The sequence below is a fragment of the Malaclemys terrapin genome, chromosome 2 (genome assembly GCF_027887155.1).
Source record: "Malaclemys terrapin pileata isolate rMalTer1 chromosome 2, rMalTer1.hap1, whole genome shotgun sequence".
Classification (NCBI taxonomy): Eukaryota; Metazoa; Chordata; order Testudines; family Emydidae; genus Malaclemys; species Malaclemys terrapin.
The window spans coordinates 105,281,674-105,302,705 of record NC_071506.1 but is presented as its reverse complement, the minus strand read 5'-3'; the positions used below and the strand labels follow the sequence as shown (position 1 = coordinate 105,302,705).

Here is a 21,032-nt window from a genome sequence, read left to right as displayed (position 1 = left end):
ATGTAACCTCAGTGTGAGAGGCAACCCCAGCACCATCTGGAAGGAGGGTCCCAACTATGGGAAGGTTTCCCTCTGCTCCCATTGACTGCTCTGCTTCCCTGGGCCTTTCATCCTCCTCAACAGTGCAGGGGCTGTCTGACCGGATGTGGGACAATTCTACAGTGTCCTGAAAAGCCTCATCAACATACCTCTCTGCCTCCCTTAGCTCCTCCAGTTCCGCTACCCTGGCCTCCAAAGTCCGTACATGGTCTCTGAGGGCCAGGAGCTCCTTGCACCGAATGCACACATACGCCACCCGCCCATGGGGCAGGTAATCATACATGCTGCACTCAGCGCAATACACTGGATAGCCCCCACTCTGCAGCTGGGCTTCTGCCTGCATTGTCTCCTAGTTAATGAAAGGGTTGTTTAAGCAAGAAGTTTTGAATGTAGTTTGGTTTTTGGGTTTTAAGGGGAATAAAGGGAAACAGATAGAACCAGCAAGGGACCCCCGCTCCCTTCCCACTCCCCTGCAAAATCCCTGTTAGCAGCCTCTGTTCGCAAAAGCTCCCTGGTCATTTGTGCGCTGCTTTATAAAGTCCTGGCCTGTGTGAATGCCCCGCCCACTAATTAAGGCTCAGCCAATTACCAGAGGCTCCTTTGAAGCTCACAGCTTCCAACTGCCAGCCACAGCACACAGTCCTTCAAACAACCAACCAAACAAACAGACTGACAAACACAAGCTCAGCACACAGCAAATAACCCCCAAACACTAGCTAGCATCACTTTCTAACCATAAAGGAAAATTAAATTTGTGAAATGGTCCAGATTAAGTATTTTACTTAGAGCCAGAATTAGACATTAAAAACCCTCTCTTCTCACGTCTACCCTGGTCATCTTTCAATCTCTTTTGTAGTCTCTAGAGAGAGTCCTAAAAATGAGTGATGGATGTGACATTTGTATGGCCTATGAAGTTTAACTGGCTCTCTTCTTTGTCAAGAGTGAAGATTGTTTTTATTCCTCCTATCACTAAAAGTTAGTTCACTCCAATTATGGCTTCAGCAGAAGTAATGTTGCCCTTCAGGGAATACATTGACATTTCAAATTAAAAAACATTCCTACTAACAAGCCTATAAATCTTTCCAATTAACTGTGTTTTTCACTAGTTTATGAGTCTGTTTTCCAACTGACAATCCTAATCTCCAGGGGTGGGTGGAGAACATCTTTGGAGGGATCTTTCCTTTTCTTGCAGCAGAAGAGAGAACTGAGTCCATCAGTAATAAGCCATTTATTTCATGCAAGCAGGCTAAACTGCACATCAATTGGAGAGAAAGACCTATTAAAACTAGGTAAGTGTCCTCTTTGCTGGTTAGGGGGTCTGTAGGAAAGTTTGAGATCAGAGTCAGCCTGGAAAGAGCCAGCATAGAGCAAAGTGGGGTGAGTTGTGCCTCATTGCCTTAGGGGCTAGCTTGCTTTTTCTCCTTCTCTTTTTGGCTACTGTGTGTGACTGTTCTGGTTTCTAAGAATAAAAGTAGTGTTATGTTGCAACCTTCCAGCAAGAGTACTGTATGTTTTTATCTAACTTCTCTGTTGGTATCTTGTGAACATAACACATGTTCTTATTCCAGAATAAGAGTCCCTTGTCTATACAAACCCTTAGGGTATGTCTACACTGGCAGAGTTACAGTGCTGGCAGTTACAGCGCTGTTCAGAGAGCGCTGAAGGGAAACACTGTCAGCTGCCACTGGAGCGGTGATTTGCCTCCCACATCTTGTGGTAGGCATTCCGCAGCTCCTTCACTTTGACCCTGCACTGCAGTGTGTCCCAGTTATGGTCCCTTTCTGTCATGCATCATGAAATCTGTCCATAGGTATCATAATTCCTATGGCTGGAGCGCAGCTGGGACTGCACAGCCTCCTCTCCCCAAATGCTGATGAGGTCCAGCAGCTCGGCATTGCTCCAAGCGGGGGATCACCTGGTGCGTGGAGCAGGCATGGTCACCTGGAAAGATGCGCTGAGACTACTGCACACCTCACCAAGCAAACAGGAAGGGGACTTTCAAAATTCCCAAGGAATTTATGGGGTGGGGCTCACAGTTGGTCACCTGAGGGCAGGGCAGTAGAGTTGAAACCGATGACCAGAGAGGCGAGAACAGGCATTGTGGGACACCTCCCAGCGGCCAGTCGCAGCGCTGTAATCGACCAGGAGGTCTACTCTGGCACCACGGTGCTGTAGCCCCAGGGCAGAAAGCTGTACGCCTCTCATCGGGGTGGTTTTTTTTACAGTGCTGCAACCAGGGACGGCTCCAGGCACCAGCCGAGCAAGCTCGTGCTTGGGGCGGCAGATTCTACGGGGCGGCATTCTGCCCAATCCTAGGGTGGCACGGCTGCTTTTTTGTTTGTTTGTTTTTTGTTTTTGTTTTTGTTTTTTTGTTTGCCGATCTGACCACCCTGTAGAGGGTGGCGGCGCGGAGGAGGGGAGCGCCCTGCTGGGAGCGGGCTGCGCGCTTTGTCTGCCCCAGCTGGTGCCACGTCTGTAGCAAGCCCGGCAGGGCAGCCAACATCCTTCCCTCCCCGCTGACTGGAGCAGCCTGGAGCCCTCCCGGCAGGCGGCGCAGTGGTCGGGGCTGCGTGGCGAGCGCCCCGCTGAAGCCCTGGACGCTCCACTTCTCTCTCTCCCCCCGCTCCCCCCCCCCCCCGTTTTGCCGCTCCGGATGCGCCACAGGTTTTTTGGGGTTTTTTTGCTTTGCCGTTCTGGCCGCCCAGATTTTTTTTTTTTTTTTTTACTTGGGGCGGCAAAAAAGCCAGAGCCGACCCTGGCTGCAACTGTGCCGTTTCTGTGCACTAAGTGGCTTGGCAGTGTGTACACCTCAGGAGTTACAACACAGAAAGCGGCTTTCTTGCACAGAAACTTGCCAGTGTAGACAAGGCCTTAGTTTGCAACAAACTGGGTTGTTTACCTTCCCCGCAGTAGCCTGCTGCAGATCAACTGGGTGGACCCTGCTGACACACACTAACAGTTCATTAATGTGCACTGATCTAGTCCTCTTTGAAACAGGACTAACAAAATGAAGTAACATAGGAATGTGCATCAGCATGGTCCACAAAGACATCCGAAGAAGTGGGCAGTAGCCCTCGAAAGCTTATGCTCTAATAAATTTGTTAGTCTCTAAGGTGCCACAAGTACTCCTGTGTTTTTAAAGACAGATAAATCACCACAGATTAGTGCCAGGTAGATGCACACCCCAGCTTGCAGCAAACTAAATGTTCATGTATACAAGCCCCAAACTAGCTTAAACCACTTTGGAAGTGGACTCAAATGGTAAATACTTAATCCACTTTAAATTCATACCCTATCTTATTACAGATTAACTTTCATGTGTAGACAAACCCTAAAATGCAGGGCCACCAGGCCCATAAAGTTAAAGCAATTTCAGCCTGCTGAGAATATGGAATAACTGGGAGCCAATATGGTTTTGTGGAACATTTTGCATGATTCCTCAGAGCGAAAAACTAAAGCTTTTAGAAACACTAGCTTTGATTACAAGATTAGTGATCCTCCGTTGGGATTGGCTAATGCTCTTCTTACTCTGGCACAGGGCCCAATTCACGAAAAGCCTAACAGCTTGGTGCCTGGTCCTGTCGTGGAAAAAGTCATCGACGCATTGATTTTAGTTCACAGACTCAATCTTGAGGCCAGTTTATTGCAATACATTCCAACGCGTTGGGATAACAGTCCGAAAACTGTCACAAATAGCACAGCACGCAGGCTGCTTTTATTCCGTCTAACCGCAAGCGTAGTACAAATTATATGTCATTTGCGTGAAATAAGAGTTGGGGTCTGTCCCCTGTTCCCAGTACCTTCCTCATTATTTACGAGAATTGGGTGCCTATTGGGTGAGGGGTTTCTTGGTGGTTTTTGACATGGGTGGTACTTGGCACCAGCGGGGGTGTTGTTTTTCATCAGGGTACATATTGTTTTCCGGGGGGGGTTATTACAGGATGCCCAAAGATGATATATGATTGGCTGGTGGCAGGTAGCTGGAACTATAGGAGGAGCTGGCCTTTACTAGAAGCAATTTCTTCATATAAGCCGTTACTATGTTTCATCAATAAGCAGTTATCATGTTTTTCCATCAACAAGCAGTTATCATGTTGCTAAGGCCTTTCGCATGGCTTCCTTGCCCTCCCTCCTCTGGTCATGGCCCATGACCGTATTTGGCAGGGGATTGCATAGCCTAGTTTTGTTCAGGTTCTGGCCTGTACTGTTTTATGTAAAGGCCGTTTGTGTAGTCCGCTTCTGTCAGAGGGCCTGAATTTGGGCCTTCGGTGTTACTTTGGTTGTCATTAAGAAGGCTACCTACCCTGTTTCCCTGAAAATAAGACATCCTCCGAAAATAAGGCCTACTTACAGTTTTGCCTCTCGTTGTAATATAAGGCATCCCCCCGATAATAAGACCTCCCCGATAATAAGGCATCCACCGATAATAAGGCATTTTTCATTTCTGAAAAATAAGACATCCCCTGAAAATAAGACCTAGCGCATCTTTGGGAGCAAAAATTAATATAAGACACTATCTTATTTTCGGGGAAACAGGGTAGTTCTTTTTCCCCACAGTCCTAAAACCCTTACTACACAAGCTGCATTCCAGGAACAAAGTACTGGATCCTGAAGATGTCCGATCTGCAGAGCTAAACAGTGATAGACAAGTAGAGTGAGGCCAAGTAGAACAAGATCTTGTCTACTCTAGGCTTTGTCCAGCTCGTGTCCAGAGCAGTGGTGATAGGCATAAAGGATAGACAAGGAGTGGGCAGCCACTAGCACATATGTTCTGTAGATCTGCACTGAAAAGGTTTAGATGGCACCATGATTAACATGCTGCCTGGAGCCCTGCCTATGCTGCAATCTCACTGCTCCTTCCACCTATGGAGCTGCACTAGTGTCTGCAACAGCAGGAAGTGGTTCAGAGAAAAAACTGGTGTAAACACCCCCTGAAAGAAGAGACAGAAACAGGCTAAGAAAGGATCCTCGAATCCTCCGTGTCCAAAACTAGTAATCTGAAGGCGAATGACACAAAACAAGGAAAAACCAAGTACCTGGTTCTCAGCTGCCACGGGAAAGTGGAGGAGAACTGAAAGAAAAAGTGTTCCTGGAATCGATGGGGAAAGAACATTAAGAAGTTTCCACAGATGGCCGTTAGAGAGACCGAGTGTTTGGGGGAGAAGGAGTTTTGGAAGGGGCATAGGGAACAGTTTTGGAGGTAAGGATCCAAGACTCAGACTTGAGAGTGTAGAAAGAAACATGGCAAAAGCCACTGTGCTTCAAATGAAGCAGTTAAACCCTTGTTAGAACCATTACAACATCCCCTACAATGAAAGACAGGAACAAGATTGGTCTGTAGTTGTATGGTGGCACAAAATGGGGGTTGAGCTGCAATGGAATACGGTACAAGAAGCAATATCTGACATGAGTCCACCCAAAATTTTCATTTCTCACACACACACAGAAATAGGCTGAAGACCCAACCCGACAAAAACACTATTGATGGCCTTCTCCCATTCTTAAAGAACATTCACCTGATGCAACAAAACTAAACCCCCTAAAACATGCTGCTGTACTATAGGGCTGTGGAATCTCTGAGAAAGAGAAGAGATTACACCAATTAAGTGTCTGCCTCCCATATATTGCCATGCTATACGCTGAATATGAATATTTTATTGACACCCTCCTCCCCCACCCATCCTCAGGGACGCACACAAATCTAGCTAATTTAATACAGCTAACGGGAACACTTGAATCTGATGTTACAGTCAGATTAACAGGCTTTTGCCAGGAGGAAGCAGCCCTTTAGGTCTATGGTGCATTTTTGGAGGACATCTGCCAGTCTGCATCAAGGCTCTCTACTATAAAAACAAGAAAAGTCCTAGTACCACAAGCACGTTTGCAGACCAGGAGCAACGGCAATGCAGCTGCTGGCTCTGCAAGAAATCTAGAGATCTCTCAATGAGCACAGAGAGAACCTGAAATTAGAAACATTCATCATCTTTTTCCCCTCCCATATTTGTCCTTATTAGAAACCATGACTAACATTATTTCATTAAGTACAAAAATAGAATGCATTATCTGAATATAGACTAGTAACAAAAGACGAATCTCATGGTCCCTAAAGAAAATTGAGACAATAGCGTAGGGTTGCCCTTACTACCTACAGTAGTAGAACACTGGCAAAGGTGCCACTCAGCTTCTTTGCAAAGATTGGCAACCAGCTCTTCTCTTTTATCTAATGGGAGGTCATGTGTCTAGTAGTTAGAGCAGCAACCTAGGATTCAGAGATCCTGAGACCTAAGGGCCCTGATATAAATTCACCATGTGACCTTGGACAGAGTCTCTTAACCTCTCCAGGCCTCACTTTTCTTATTATGCCCACTTTACAGATCAATATTCTCTACTTCAGAGTTACTGTGAAAGTTAATTGATTAACATTTAATACAGTGCTTCTAAATTTGGCTCAGAGATGCTATTTCTGTACAAGCATGATAACCTGCCCTGCCCTGGTTACTCACAGCAGCTAATCCATGCTCCAGTCTGATGGACAGAAGGATATAAATGGGTGAGCAAGACTCAATTTCAAACAGTATTTTTAATGAATAAAAATGATTTTAAAAAGAGATTAGAAACAGCGAGTGCACCAGTACTACACAACTGATACAACAACAAATTAAAATAATGTATTGCTTAAAATTGGAAAATAAAATAGGATAAAATAAAGGGAATGAATTAAAACAACAGAGTAAAACAATAAGGCAGGGAATTGTGGAAAGCTGCCATTATGAAGCAGTACTGGGACCTTTACACAGCATGGATAACAACGCAAGCAAATTAGATGGTTAAGAGCAACAGTAGGATGGCCCGAAGCCATTACCTCAACAAGCAGGCTGTTTATCAGGGTGTTAATTCCCTGCTGAGTGGGTGTCAAATGGAAGCACAGAGGGTATTTGGAGAATGGAACTGTGGAAATACTGAACTACCCACCAACCTCTGAATAATAGTGCTCTTCACGCTTGAATCTCAAAAGTGCTTTACAAAAGGAGGTAAGTATTATGCCCGTGTCACAAACAAGAAAATCGAGGCATAGATGTGAAATTACTTGCCCAAGGTTATACAATTGGTCAGTGGCAGAACTAGGAATAAAACCCAGATTCCCCACCACCGCAAGACTCAGTTTAGTGCCTTATCCACTGGACCTCACTACCTCTCTTAAATAAAGGCAAAGCACAGTTTTCTGTCATCCAATCCTTGTAAAATAGCAGAAGAGGGTTAAATTACACTGACCACCATCATACAGAAGGAGAGGGCTGTGCTTCCAATGCTATGAGTGTTATAGTTTTGGGACTGTTCAGTGGCCAAAGATTAAGAACTGGGAAGGAGAAGTCCCCTTACATAAGGAGTTTGGGTTACTAGGGAGGCTCATAGTAATGAAGTGAGCCCTTCTGTCTCTTAAACCTGAACGGCAATCCCTTAAAGCAGGCAGATGCTAGCTTCAAACATGCCCAAGCAGACAGTTAAGCAGCACCCTCATCTTGACCACGCTCCCCTTCTCCCTCAGCTCTGCACTACTGGAGTATGCAAGAGGGATGGTAGGGCACAAAAGGATGATTTATTAGGGGGAGAGACGTAGGATTTTGGTTACTCAGGACTCCCCCAATTTTGACACAAGCTTTCCTCCCTCTATAGCAATCTCATTAATGGTGCCCCTCTTCTGTCCTGACCCAGCAGTATTTTTGCTATGGATCCCAATGCACTGCTCCTTTTCAGTGCTGCTCACTATGGCCCCAGTTCAGGAAAGCACCATCCCAGTTCAGCAAAGCCCTCGAGCACGTGCTAATCCCCACTGACTTCAATAAAAGGGCTTTTCCCTATAGCCCTCTTTCCTGGGGTCTTCGAAATGCAGAGAATTATACAGTCACCACTGAAATCCCAGTCAAGTGACAACAGATACACTCTTCAGCAAGAGGGTGCCGAGTTTAGAAAGCCTCCATTGTTTAGTGTGGCTTATTGGCCATATGGGGTAGTCAATAATGCTGCAGCAGCTACTTTTCTCACTGTACAGAAACCTGCAGAGCAATAAGAGCCCTTCCAGAGATGAACCAAAATGAGAGCGTGTCTGCCTCATTAACTGGGAAACAATATCACGCTCTAATTGGTTCAGAAGAGGAGGCAAAAATAGACAACATATGTCTTCACTCTTACAGAATCATTCAGTTTTAAAAAAAAAACATATTTGCTTATGTTTCCACTACTGTCTAGCAAAGTCTGTAAGCATTAGATGCCTCACAGAACATTCACCGTCTCCTTCTGGAGCCATAGCTCACAGAGACAGTTCGCGCTCTAAAAGATGTTAGAAGTGACAAAGCCTCTCAGACACATGGCAGAGGTGTCAACTGTTGCCAGGAAAAGCTAGACGAGATCTTGTTGGCTATCTGGAAGGAGTGGTAGCCACAAACATCTGTGCACTTTGACAAGGAGCCCCCTTAATGGGTGTAAAAGAGAAGAGCCACACAGAACATAGAAACATAACTGCCATAATGTATTAAGAACATAAGAATGGCCATACTGGGTCAGACCAAAGGTCCACCTAGCTCAGTAGCCTGTCTTCCGACAGTGCCAAAGCCAAGTGCTTCAAAGGGAATGAACAGAACAGATAATCATCAAGTGATTCATCCCCTATCACCCATTCCCAGCTTCTGGCAAACAGAGGCTAGGGACACCATCCCTGCCCATCCTGACTAATAGCCATTGTTGGACATATTAGACCAATGGTTCATCTACTCCAATATTCTGCTGTCACCAGCACTCTCCAATACCAGATATTTCACAAGATAGACAATTATGGGATAACCTGTCCAGACAGGTTCCTTTCTAGCTTCAGGCAGATAATTGTGGTTTACACCCTGAAGCAAGACAGTTATGTATCTTAGTGCTATGTAAAGTAACTGTGATGGTTGTTTTTCTGACAGAAGGAAAAGCAGACATGCAAAACACTGGTTTTAGTTAGTGCACTGATTGTAATTTGAGCAGTTTTTCCCCACTCACTAAGTACAATGCAAGTATTAAATGTTGTTAATGGCAAACGTTTTGGAATGATGTTAACTCTTAAACAAAATTGATAAACTAGCATCCAGTAACCATTTCAGAACATCCTTGGTTCTGGATTAAAAAACTAGCAAGTGTAGTTTTCAAAGCTCTAAGTATACAGACAGGACCTTACAAGGCCCAGTTTTGCACTTCCCACAGTCAACAGAGAATGCAGGATCAGACACACAAGGCCCAGGTTTGATCTCACATCACTGTAAGATACCAGTAACTCCACATAATGGATTTACATCAATTTAAAACCTATGGCTATGTCTACACTACAAATTACTTCAGCATAATTTACATGGCTCAGGGGTGTGAATAATCCACACCCCTGAGCGACATAAATTACACCGACCTAAGAGATGCTGGTGTGGACAGTGCTATGCCAGCTGGAGAGCTTCTCCCACCGACATAGCTACCGCCACTCGTGGAAGTGGAGTTATTAAGCCAACGGGAGAGTGATTGGCAGTCAACTAGACCCATTAAATCGACCCCCGGTGGATCGATTGCCGAGCGTCGATCCTCCCATAAGTGGAGACAAGCCCTTGGAGTATCTTCACCAGAAGCGTTACAGCTGCATCAGTACAGCTGCACCGCTCTAACTGCTGTAGCGATAGTAAGTGACAGGAGGTTACACTTTGCAAAATACATTTTTAAATCTTAAGCCAATAGAAATACTTCCATGATTAGTGTGTGAGAATCCCAAAGGAAACATTTTAAAATAAACAAAGACATTCACTTGTCTGAAATCTAAGCATTGTGATGGTGTATGAGAGCCTAAAAGTAAAATGCTAGAAGATTGCTGTGTCCCCAAACATGAAAATTACTAACTTATTTTCTTTGTCCAGGATGAACTGCAAAAAGTGAAACAAAATAAATAGTAGGCAGTAAATTGGTAAAATAATTGGTAAAATTCTGTTTTAGAAGATTTTTAAAGTCCTTTATGTAACAAATCACATGCATAACCTGTCCTTTTAATCCAGCCACTAACTATGTGGGAAAATACACCTTTTCCAATATAAATGGCATTAGTATTAGAAGAGCAGCTAGTGTACATTAGTCCGTAACAGTTTATGCCCTGATCCTGTAATAAGCACCATGCAGACAGACCCCTGTGCTCACGTGGAGCTCATTGCAAGGTCAAGATGTCATTGCTGAGCTTGCATTGAAGTAAGTCTTGCACTGAAATAAAGAGGCTCAAATCAGCAATAAAATGAAGTGAATTCAATAATGATATCCTCATGGAACTTAATACGGGGTTATTAGCTATGTATTCCTTTCAACATGATTGTGATAACTATGAAATCCTCTAGGAATCTCTTAGCCATCTCTTTTTGTGCAGCTGTATCACCCTGCTTTCTACCTCGACCCCTGCCTCATCAGTGTACTGCCTAACACCTTTTTAGTTTAAATGCCATACATATGACTCCCCTTGGAAATCTAAGTATTGTACAAATCTTTTAATATGCAGGTTTGAGTAGAACCATCCAGAACTACAACAGATGGGAAATATTGCACCTATGGATTAGAGATTTTACTTGGCCGGGTAATTGTGTGATAATTATACTTTTAGGTGCTCAGAAATTAATATATCTAGGGCAATTTGCTGATATAAATCCAAAAATGAGCAGGAGAGAAGAGCAACATTCCCACTCTGAAAACACTTTTCCATCATTTTATTACACCTGCACTTAAATGAACAGAATTGTAAAGACTAGTCCATCAGCACTGAAATAAGGGGGATTCAATTACTACAGCAATTTGACCAAATAAATCCAACAGGGAAAAAGCCCGTTGTGCCTCCAGCAACACAGAAAACACAAACCAACCAGTAAGCTCAAAAAGAAATAAGAAGATACTGACCCTGCCCTGAAACATGTCCGTGTGAGGGTTTAAAGACTAGAGGCCTGACTTCCATTTATAAGAAGGCCCCTTTAACACTGTAAGGCCCTTTTACACTGCCAGAGCAGGGCAAAGGGGCCTTAATGTAAACAAGAATCAGAGTGTTGTCAATTCTTGACATTTTATTGTGAATCTCACAGTATTTGGTGGGTTTTTTTAAAGTGCCAGCTCCTGGAGGCATGTGTTTAGACAAGAGTCTCAGCTTTAATAAAAAGAAAAGTTTCTACCACTCAGGATTATAAAGAAAACTCAGCATACAGGACTAGCCAGGTTGAGCCCTGGCACCTCTAGTCTTGACAATTCATAGCCCCTGCACCTTTGGGCTTGCCGCATCAATTATGATAATAAAAAAATTGCTTGAGCACCAGCACCTCTTTCATTATAAAGTAAGCACTGAGTGTACCCTAAAGACTCCAAAGCCAGAGGACCAATAAAACCCCTAAAACTTGTTATATTTCATGTTCTCTGTATGTGTATATATATCTCCTTACTATATGTTCCATTCTATGCATCAGATGAAGTGGGCTGTAGCCCACAAAAGCTTATGCTCAAATAAATGTGTAAGTCTCTAAGACCTGGTCCACACTAACCCCCCACTTCGGACTAAGGTATGCAAATTCAGCTACGTTAATAACGTAGCTGAATTCGAAGTACCTTAGTCCGAACTTACCGCGGGTCCAGACGCGGCAGGCAGGCTCCCCCGTCGATGCCGCGTACTCCTCTCGCTGAGCCGGAGTACCGGCGTCAACGGCAAGCACTTCCGGGATCGATCCCAGAAGATCAATCACTTACATCCAGACCAGGAAGTAAGTATAGACGTACCCTAAGGTGCCACAAGTACTCTTATTCTTTTTGTGGATACAGATTAACATGGCTGCTACTCTGAAATCTGTTATTTTAAAAGTTACTATGATTTTTAAGACAATCTCATGATTTGAGCACTGTGGACAGCAATACTGAAATCAACCCCCTCTTTTTATATATGATAAGCACATCCCTCTAGGGCTATGTTATAGACGCTATAAAGTTGCTGTTTACAATGCTTTATTTTGTAGTGCTTTCTCCATGGTACCTTAGGTTCTGGAAACTGTTTACTTTGAATTTATGCACTACAGTATTTCCCAAGAGCAGCAATAGTTCATCATTATCGTTCTAAACTGGAACCTATCTACAAACAGCTCTCTCATAAAAAAGGGATTTTTAAAGATGATCAGACATGCATAAAGATCTCTCTCTAGTTCTATCCACAAAAAGAAGAACAGGAGTACTTGTGGCACCTTAGAGACTAACAAATTTATCCAGGCTTTTGCCATGGCAATGTCGCACCAGGCCTCCACAGGTCACAAAACCATTCTAGATGTAGCTGGAACCTGTTTTTAGAATCCTTTAAGTTTTTATAATTGGCTTGTTACATGTTTCCTCAAAGCCGCCCTCACCTCTCCTCCCTTTTACAAATTATAAGCTAAGAAAGCCAGAAGGAGCAGACCTGTCTTTGTGTTCAGAAAAACTGCCATTTGTTTGCATTGCAGGAGCTATGGGTGGAATTTTCAAAGCACTCCCCACTGAGATAACTCTGCTGCCATTGAAGTCAAGAGTAAAAGTCCACTGGCTCCAATGGGAGCAGAGTTAGGCCAACACTGAGTGCTTTTGAAAGTCCTATTGCACATGCTTCCTTTCCCTTACCCAGCATGGAAGGAAACAGAGGACCCTCAATTTTGAGAAGGGCCTACAACAACTGCATGGAGAATAGGGTGGTTATGCAGTATCATTCCCCCCACACACACAGCTTTGTCCCCCAAAAGCCACTCCATGCTCAGTTCCAGCAACGGTCACACCGTAGCAGAGGCTGGAAAGGAAAGTCAGTGAGAGGGAGAGGGGAGTTAGAACAGCCACCCTGCACAGCATGTTTCCCCTCCAAACAGATGTAGAGTAAGAAATACAGTTACTTTTACTGCTACTCTGAGGAGCTGCAAATCCCCCATAGCATGATCACACCTTTGACAGGGAAAAGGAAGCAACTCATGGTAGCTGGCAATGAAGGATGCAAGCTAGGAGCAGCTCAGAGCTGCTGGATCTCCTGGTATGTGCCAAGGGAACTTACAGGACTTGGCAAGTGTTTCCATTCACCACAGATCTACACTAATAACTATCCTAGCTATACCCTCCTGGTGTGCTCAAAATAAAACATGACAATAGTGGCAAGCATCCCACACACCAGCACCGCAGCTGGCTTGGACATTCGTTTCCTCTTGTAGGACTACTAGTGGCTCAGCCCCCTCTTTTTCTCCTTTCTTTTCTCCCTCATCTCCATTTACACATCAACTCCTATTTTCTAAGCTCCACACTGAGTTTGGTGGGTGCAAGTGCAGGATCTTTCAACTCTGCCCAACCTTATGTGAGAACTGAGAGTTAGTTAAGTGTGGGGGAGGGTGTTTGTTTTGGGTTTTGCTTGTTTATTTTGGGGTTTTTTCCCTCCCCTGCAAGTCCCAGGACCATTCCAATTCTCACACTAGCCCAGGGCAAGCTGGGACAGCCTCAAGATATTTTGAAAGGCAAGCAAGCCACAGGGTTGTCACAGCTACATTGCCAAAGAAGCCATCAAGCATGCTTGTTTTTCCACAATCATTCCCACCTGTGCAGGACTGAAGCTCCTGCCTTTCCCTATTCCTCAACTTGGCAAACAAGCCAGGAGACATCAATGGCCCCCTGAAGACAAGTGCCTTACCACTTTAGGTCAGGGAATGGCTGCTGCCTCAGTTTCCCTCTGGCTGTGCTGTGGTTCCCTTTCATAAGTAGAGTTTTTTGGCTCTCTGACCAAAATGAAAAGAGTCCTCCTCGCGTGGGGTATGCCAGAGTGATGAAAGGAGAGCACCTTGGTGTTTCCTGCAGCCCAGCTCCAAGTAAAAAAAGAATAGAAATGGAGGCTTACTCCAGCCAGTCATTCCCCAAAGAAACAAAATAAACCAGCCACTCCTAGCTCAGCCACTTGCAAAGTCCTGCAGCTTCCATAGCCTTAAACCCTCTCCATCAGCACTCCCAGAAGGAGCTTTCATCTCTCCACTTTGAGTGAGTGAATGTTCTCTGATAGTGTGTCACAACAAAGGTGCTCCACTTCCTGGTTCCTCCCGGCCTGTATTAACCCCTTGGTTTCCCTTAGCCCAGGTTAACCTGCTCTCCAGCTTCATGTGTTTTGGTTTTTTACACCTCATCACGGGTCCGCTCCACTTCCTTCAAACACAGCAAGAGCCATCAAAGACAGCAGTGTGAGTGAGTGTGTGGCGGGAACTTGGATAGGACACACCCAATATATTTGCCTAGTTTGAGTGTTGGGCATCCATGCCCTACCACTAGTCCCCAGCTTTAAAGAGGAGAAAAATACAGTTTACAAAGAACATCTCCAAAGGTTCAGGTACTTAAAGTATGTTATGTCTGAACAGGGACTGTCAAAAAGGTCACTTTCTTACTCCAAAGACCTAGGTGTATTCAGAGCCAGAAAAGACTCCCTTTATTTTCCACACATTTTTATATGGTTAAGGAAAACTGCAACTTTATCTCAGAGATCATTTTTATACGATAGCCTGTGAGCATATCACAAAGATGAAAGGAAAAACAAGCAACAAGTGAGTGAAAGGCTGGGGGTGAGAGCAGAGCTGTGTGAAGTTACCAGTTTTCATGTGAGAATTCTGCGATTTTCATGAAGCCATCACTGTATCATTTTACAGCAGCAAACACACCTTTTGCTGCAACTGCAACAACTTTTCACACCTCCACAGGAAAAAGTTGTGAACTTTCCCTGATTTGCCTCAGGATGGAATGTAGCCCGTTTGGAGCAAGACAGGTTTCCCCCACCCCAGCCCCCAAGCTGGAACTGCATTTGTTTTTGTTTCACGGAGGAAAAAGTCAGAAAATCCATACAATATTTTGATAATTACAACCCAGGCAATCCCCTTCTTTGGTCTGTTAGGATTCCATTATGCAGTGACCATCAAGAGGAGAAATCTCTCTATTCCTTGAAATAGATTAGAGAACGAACCATAGAAAGCAGGGAAAAGAAATGAGACAATGTGATTGATTGCAGCAGGAAAGCATTGTACTCATCAGGACAGATTGGAAATTTTAATAAAAAAGAGAGATGGGGTAACAGGGATTAGCCAGTGTCACAAATACTCCTTGACAGGATTTAGAAGACAAAAAAAGAACAGATGTTGGACACTTTACGATGAAGGGTACAAAAGACACTTACTTTAACAATTTCAAGATAAAATAATATTCGTTAAAGCAAAACATGCAGTGTAATTGTTTAATCCACCTGGCCCCTGCGGAGTCATTGACACCACTGCAAGGTGAGTGTGATGTTTGGTAGCATTCTTGCTCTCACTTTGTGCTGTTATGAATGACGCATAAGGTCCAAGGTAGTGGAGAATCAGGCCCACTCTAGCTAGGCTATCAAGAGATATTCCATAATCTGATCTGGAAACCCTTTACCATGGGCTAAAGAAGGCTGTGGGGTGTTTTTGGTTGACTTTTTTTTTTAAAGGTTGAGTTGAAGTATAGGGAGGATTGAACCAATCTTGCTTTTAAGAAGAGACAAACCTTTGCCCCAGACTTAAACCAAACTTTTTTTGAGGTTCAGAAATGTCTGATTAGCTTTCTTGTTGTAACTGTAAATGTTGTGCCTCAATGCATCCTTTTGTAGGGAAGCAGAAGTACTGATAGACTGTGAGAAAAGTTTATTTTTGTCAAACCTAGAGAACTGGTAGAACTGTGAATATCACAAGCACGTGTGACCTGGCAAGATTTGCAACCCTAAGAAGCTCAGAAACATTTGTTCCTTTTTTCAGGATGCTTAAACTAAATTGTCACTGGCGTGTGTCTGTTGTGGTTCAATGAAAACTCCAGGGGCTGTCCCTCACTGGACTTTACCTTGAGATAGAAGTTCAGACTCAGCCATGCAAGATCAATACAGTACCTCACACTTACAAATCTACCCATTACTGTAATGTGCCCTGCTTTTTCATGCTGGAAGAGGGGAAGGTAGATACAAGTGGATGGGTGTGGACTGAGGAGGAGTGGCGGCATCTGTCTTTCCACTTTTCCACATACACCTTCCTGAACGCCATCACAACTTTTCCCCACATACTCCTTCCTTCCCCACCACAGATCCCTCAGTTTTTCTCCTTTGCAATGTGGTCAACCTCACAGGCAAATTACCCATGTTTTGAGTTGATTCGGGTGAGAGAACAAGTAAACAAGGCATCCAAATGGGAAAACAGTAACAAAATAACCTCCTGTTTCACCCTAAGCACATGGTGAGAGAACCATCCATTCCTGAGGGTGGGACGGCTGAACAGGGCAGAGGAAACTTGGAATGGGTTACCCCAGAAGAGAACCCAATGGTATCAGACCTTTTCCTCAAGCTCAAATATGAAAATCCTGGATGCAGAGTTGGAATATATAAAGGACCTACTGCCTACTACACTAGAGAAATAAAAGTCAGGCCACTCTCTTACTTCAGGTAAGCTATCTCCTAAAGAGGATGCATGAACCAGTGTTCTAAGTCCCCTTAGGATCCAAGGGCACCCCAGAGTCTGCTTACTGCGCAGGGAGCTGCCATGTTAATCAAAGTACTTGCTCTTTGTAACCTCGCACAGCACCACCTAGGGACAGATATGCAGTTCTGCAACCTCTCATTAAAAAGGATGGGAAACCACACTACCTGCTGGTGTTTAGTCTATGGTTTAAAAAATATCATTTCCCTTGAGGTTTTTTGTTTGTTTGTTTTGGTTGGTTGGCTGGCTGTTGTTTGTTTTAGGTTTTTCCTTCTCTTCTGCCTTCATTGGTCCAGGTTGCTAGTGTCCCCTTCTGCCCCACTAACAGGAGGGGCTTCTGGAGGCAGGTTGTTTTTAAGGTGGTTTTAGAAAGGAAAAAGAGAACGCTCATGGTAAGGAGAGAGGGACTGACCAGCTGAAACTAAATGGAGGTGGAGAGCCACCCAGCACAACTCCAACATTGGGTGAGCCTGGCAAGCCTTGCAATGTGCTGTTTGATGCATCGTCTGTGCGACTTCCAATGCTGATTTTCTATGGCACCAGCCACAAGTAAAATCATCCTTCCCCTGGCATGAATCCTCATCCCCTCCTTGGCACAGCTGCTTCTGTGGGCACTGTGTGGAAGGGATATGATTTTGCCTCTCAGAGCCAGCCTGGCCCATGGAATCCAGCTTGGATCTACATAGGGATTCGAAATAAAAGACTGTTTGGCTCCACTTCCCCCCATTTCTCTCTAAAAGTGGTCCCTAGCCCATACTGTACTTAAGCCAGTTCAGGCCAGGTCTTAAAGGGCCAGCATTCCTGAGCAACAATCTTCCTGTAAAGGAATCTGTAGGAGAAATAGTTGCTGCACCCTATTACCTGAAGTTAGACTGGTGTGTAGTTATTCAGGCAGTTTCCCCTTCTCTTCACCCTTTTCTGTTAGTAGAAATCTAAATAAAAGCACTAGTTTCCATTTTTAAATCTCAGAATCCTAATTACTCTTCACAGTTCCCATGCTATGGGCTAAGTGCCAATTCCTGCAAGTCAATATCAGCACACCTGAGCAACTTTACTCAGTGGCCTAGATTCTCCCAACAGAGCTGGCTAAGCGAGCACCAACCCAGGGCAAGGGAATCCTTGATGATGTACAGCCAACATTACAGCTCCACACAGCCGTGGCTGCTGGCACAGGCATTGTGGCCAGAGCATCATTACACCCTGGCTATCACCAGCTGCCATAAGAGCTCCTTGGGTGTACATGAGAGTGGCTTAATGCCACCTTTACACCCTCTTCCCAAGTTGGTCTGTTTGCTCCTCAGCCAATGCGACGAATCATGAGTAAAGCTGCCCTTATGAGTAGGTGTTGCAGGACTGGGCCCTCAGTGTGGCATATATACTTGCCTCTTTATATAAAAATCATTTGTCAAAAGGACGGAATTTATGCCTTTTTTTAAAAATTACAGCACCACAAGACTTTAATATTTCCAGCGCCTAGACTTCGTTATCAAGCTTATTCCCTCTTCCCCTCCTCCTCTGCCTTCTCTCTTTGGTAAGCACTGCTTTCCATCTGGGCGTTACCATGGGCACTGAACTAAAGCAGCAGGCTAGAACGTGGCTCTGAAAACCTCTCTACCCATGGAATCCTGCCAGCATTTGTCAGCAATATAATGGCATGTACCACCCAAACAATGTAACATTATAGCTCATTCTTTCCCTTTCATTTTCTATACACTTAGTGGTAGCCAGAGCAATTTGTGAAAATTGTGAAATTCCTGCCTGGCCCATTTACTTTCATAAACATAACGATGCATCTTTTGGTAATGTGTTCAAAACAGCTTGGACAATAAATTCCACTCAATTGAAACCTATGCAGTAACCATCAACTAATATTTGAGCCACTGGACTGTCCGTAAATGATGTTAATACTGAGACGTATAGCTGAGTGTTTGCCTCACACTGAAGGGGCCATTTAAACAGTTTCAAGCTGGAGAGTTTTCAAAACAGAAATTGAATATTTAATTAAATCCTCACCAACTGCCTCCTCCTTCTAAGCTTTGGTTTTTTTTTTAGTCAGGACTTGAATAATTAACAATGTAAATACGGAATCCTGCAGTGATTTAAGACACCACTGATTGCATCCTCAAGTGTCTTGTTTACTTAGACTGTCGAATTACAGTGTTGAATCAGAATGAGCTGCAGACCCACAACCATTTGGCAAACAGCCAAACTATATTTAGAATGCAAGGTGTGTACAATTTCTAAACACAATTATGCCTGTAGTGAGAGGTTCCAGCATAAGAACACAGATCAGTGGTCCATCTACTCCAGTGTCCGGTTTCCAAAACTGCCTAGTACAGATGCTTCAGAGGAAGGAGTAAAAAAACCTACAGCTGACAGTTATGAATACTCTGCCTACAGGAAAAGCTTCCTCTTAGCACCCATCAGTTAGAGGTTAATTTATGCCCTGAAGCATAAGTGTTCATATCCCTTCTCAAACAACTGAGGTCAGATCCTTAGCTGGTGTAAATTAGCCTTCAATTTTAGCTTATATATTTTCATTTTTAATCCCTGCTACTATAATCCTAGGTGTTTGTCAGCCATATAAACATCCAGTCATTTTTTTTTTAATCCTGCTAACAATTTGTAGCCTATAACTAAGTGCATTACTAAACTAATCCCTTCTCAAATGTGTTTTTCTAGTAGGCTTTAAAAGGTAGGTATTTGGTGTGACTTGATACAGGAATGATTAGGTTATGGAGAATTAAAAGACACTAGGCCATTTCTAATCATAATTATTTATTAATGTATAGTACCCAAAGTATGTGTACGTTAGGCCTCGTCTACATGGGAAGCTTGTTCGGTATAACCTACGGCAAATTTAAACCAATATAGTTATGCCAGTATAACACGCACAACCCATGTAGACACTCATGTTACAATGTAAATCTGGCCACAAGGGAGTGGGGGAATCATATGCATATGATTACATCTGCATAACTATATCTATATAAATAGTAAAACTCTGCCATGTAGACAAAGCCTTAAGTGCTTTACAGAAAACATGGAACAATGCTGCTCCAGGTTCTTCCTTGCCCTGTACTAATTTACAACAATGCAAAATGGGTGGGAAGTGGATGTAAAATGTTATCATCCTGATCTGGTAGCATTTAACATCCACTTTGAAGTGGTGTACAGTAAATGATTACACAAGGTGTTGGGCAACAGAGAATCAAGCCTACAGTCTCTGCTGCCAACTCACTAGTGCTTGATTCTGCACCTTTGAAGTCAATGAGAGTTTTGCGATAGACTTAAATGGGGGCAGGATAAGAGCCTTATATTCTAAGCATCTTAGGGCTTGGCTACACTTGCGAGTTAGTGCGCATTAAAGCAGCCCCGGGCACCCTAGTTCACTACCTGTCCACACTGGCAAGGCACATAGAGCACTCTGACTCCAGGGCTAAAGCGCTCCTGGTACTCCACCTCGGCGAGAAGATTAACATTTGGTGTGCATTGGCTGAAACGTCTGGACATCAGGGTGAACGAGATGTTGCACTACTGCGCTCTGATCAACCTCCGGAAACATCCCATAATCCCCTTAAGTCAAGTGGCCACTCTTGTCATTGTTTTGTAATCTCTCGAGGAATGCGGATATGCCCTTTGAAAGCTCCATTTCTGACAGCCGGCATGCTTATCTGCTCCGAGACAAAGCAACCATTACTGTGGAATGCTGTGTGAGAGAGAGAGGCGGGGGTGAGGGGGAGTCTGCTGCTGTCTGAACTTACAGGACAGCATGCTGACATGTTCTCAGCCCCCCAAAAACCCACTCTCTCTCCCCCCACATACACACAACACACTCTCTGTCACACTCCACCCCACCCCACCCCATTTGAAAAGCACATTGCAGCCACTTGCATGCTGGGATAGCTACCACAATGCACTGCTCTCTGTGGCTGTTGCAAGAGCTCCTAAGGTGGCAATGCCAGTGTGCTTCCAGCTGTTAGTGTGGACAGATTACAGCGCTTTCCCTACAGCACTCTACGAAGGCTGGTTTAACTCAAAGCACTCTACATCTGCAACTCTAGCCATGCCCTCATACTATTGTAGTTATAGTAATAATTTGTCTATTAGGTATATAAACTGGCTATCAGCAAGTTTAGGCTTGAAATTAGGAGTGAAGTTCTGGAACAGCCTTCCAAGGAGAGTGGGAGGAAACCTAATTGGCTTCAGGATTGAGCTTGATAAATTTGTGGAGGGGATAATATGAGAAAACTGCCTACAGTGGCACATGGCCCATCCACAACTGTTAGTAGCAAATATCCCCAACAGCCAGAGATGGGACACTCGATGGGGAGGGCTCTGAGTTACTACAGAGAATTCTTTCCCAGGTGTCTGGCTGATGGATCTTGCCAAAATACTCGGGTCCAATTGACTGCCCTATTTGCAGTCAGGAAGGAATTTTCCCCCACGTCAGATTGGCAGAGA

The 21,032-nt window shown here is 44.2% G+C and overlaps 1 protein-coding gene across 1 annotated transcript in view; it reads left to right on the top strand.

Moving 5' to 3' along the window:
- Nucleotides 1-1,240: 1,240 nt before the first annotated feature.
- NRSN1 (neurensin 1) overlaps nucleotides 1,241-21,032 on the top strand; it is a 62,430-nt gene continuing 42,638 nt past the window's right edge. Inside the window, exon 1 of the mRNA XM_054018310.1 lies at nucleotides 1,241-1,328. The gene's annotated coding sequence lies outside the window, so the exon portion shown is untranslated. The remainder of the gene's footprint in view (nucleotides 1,329-21,032) is intronic.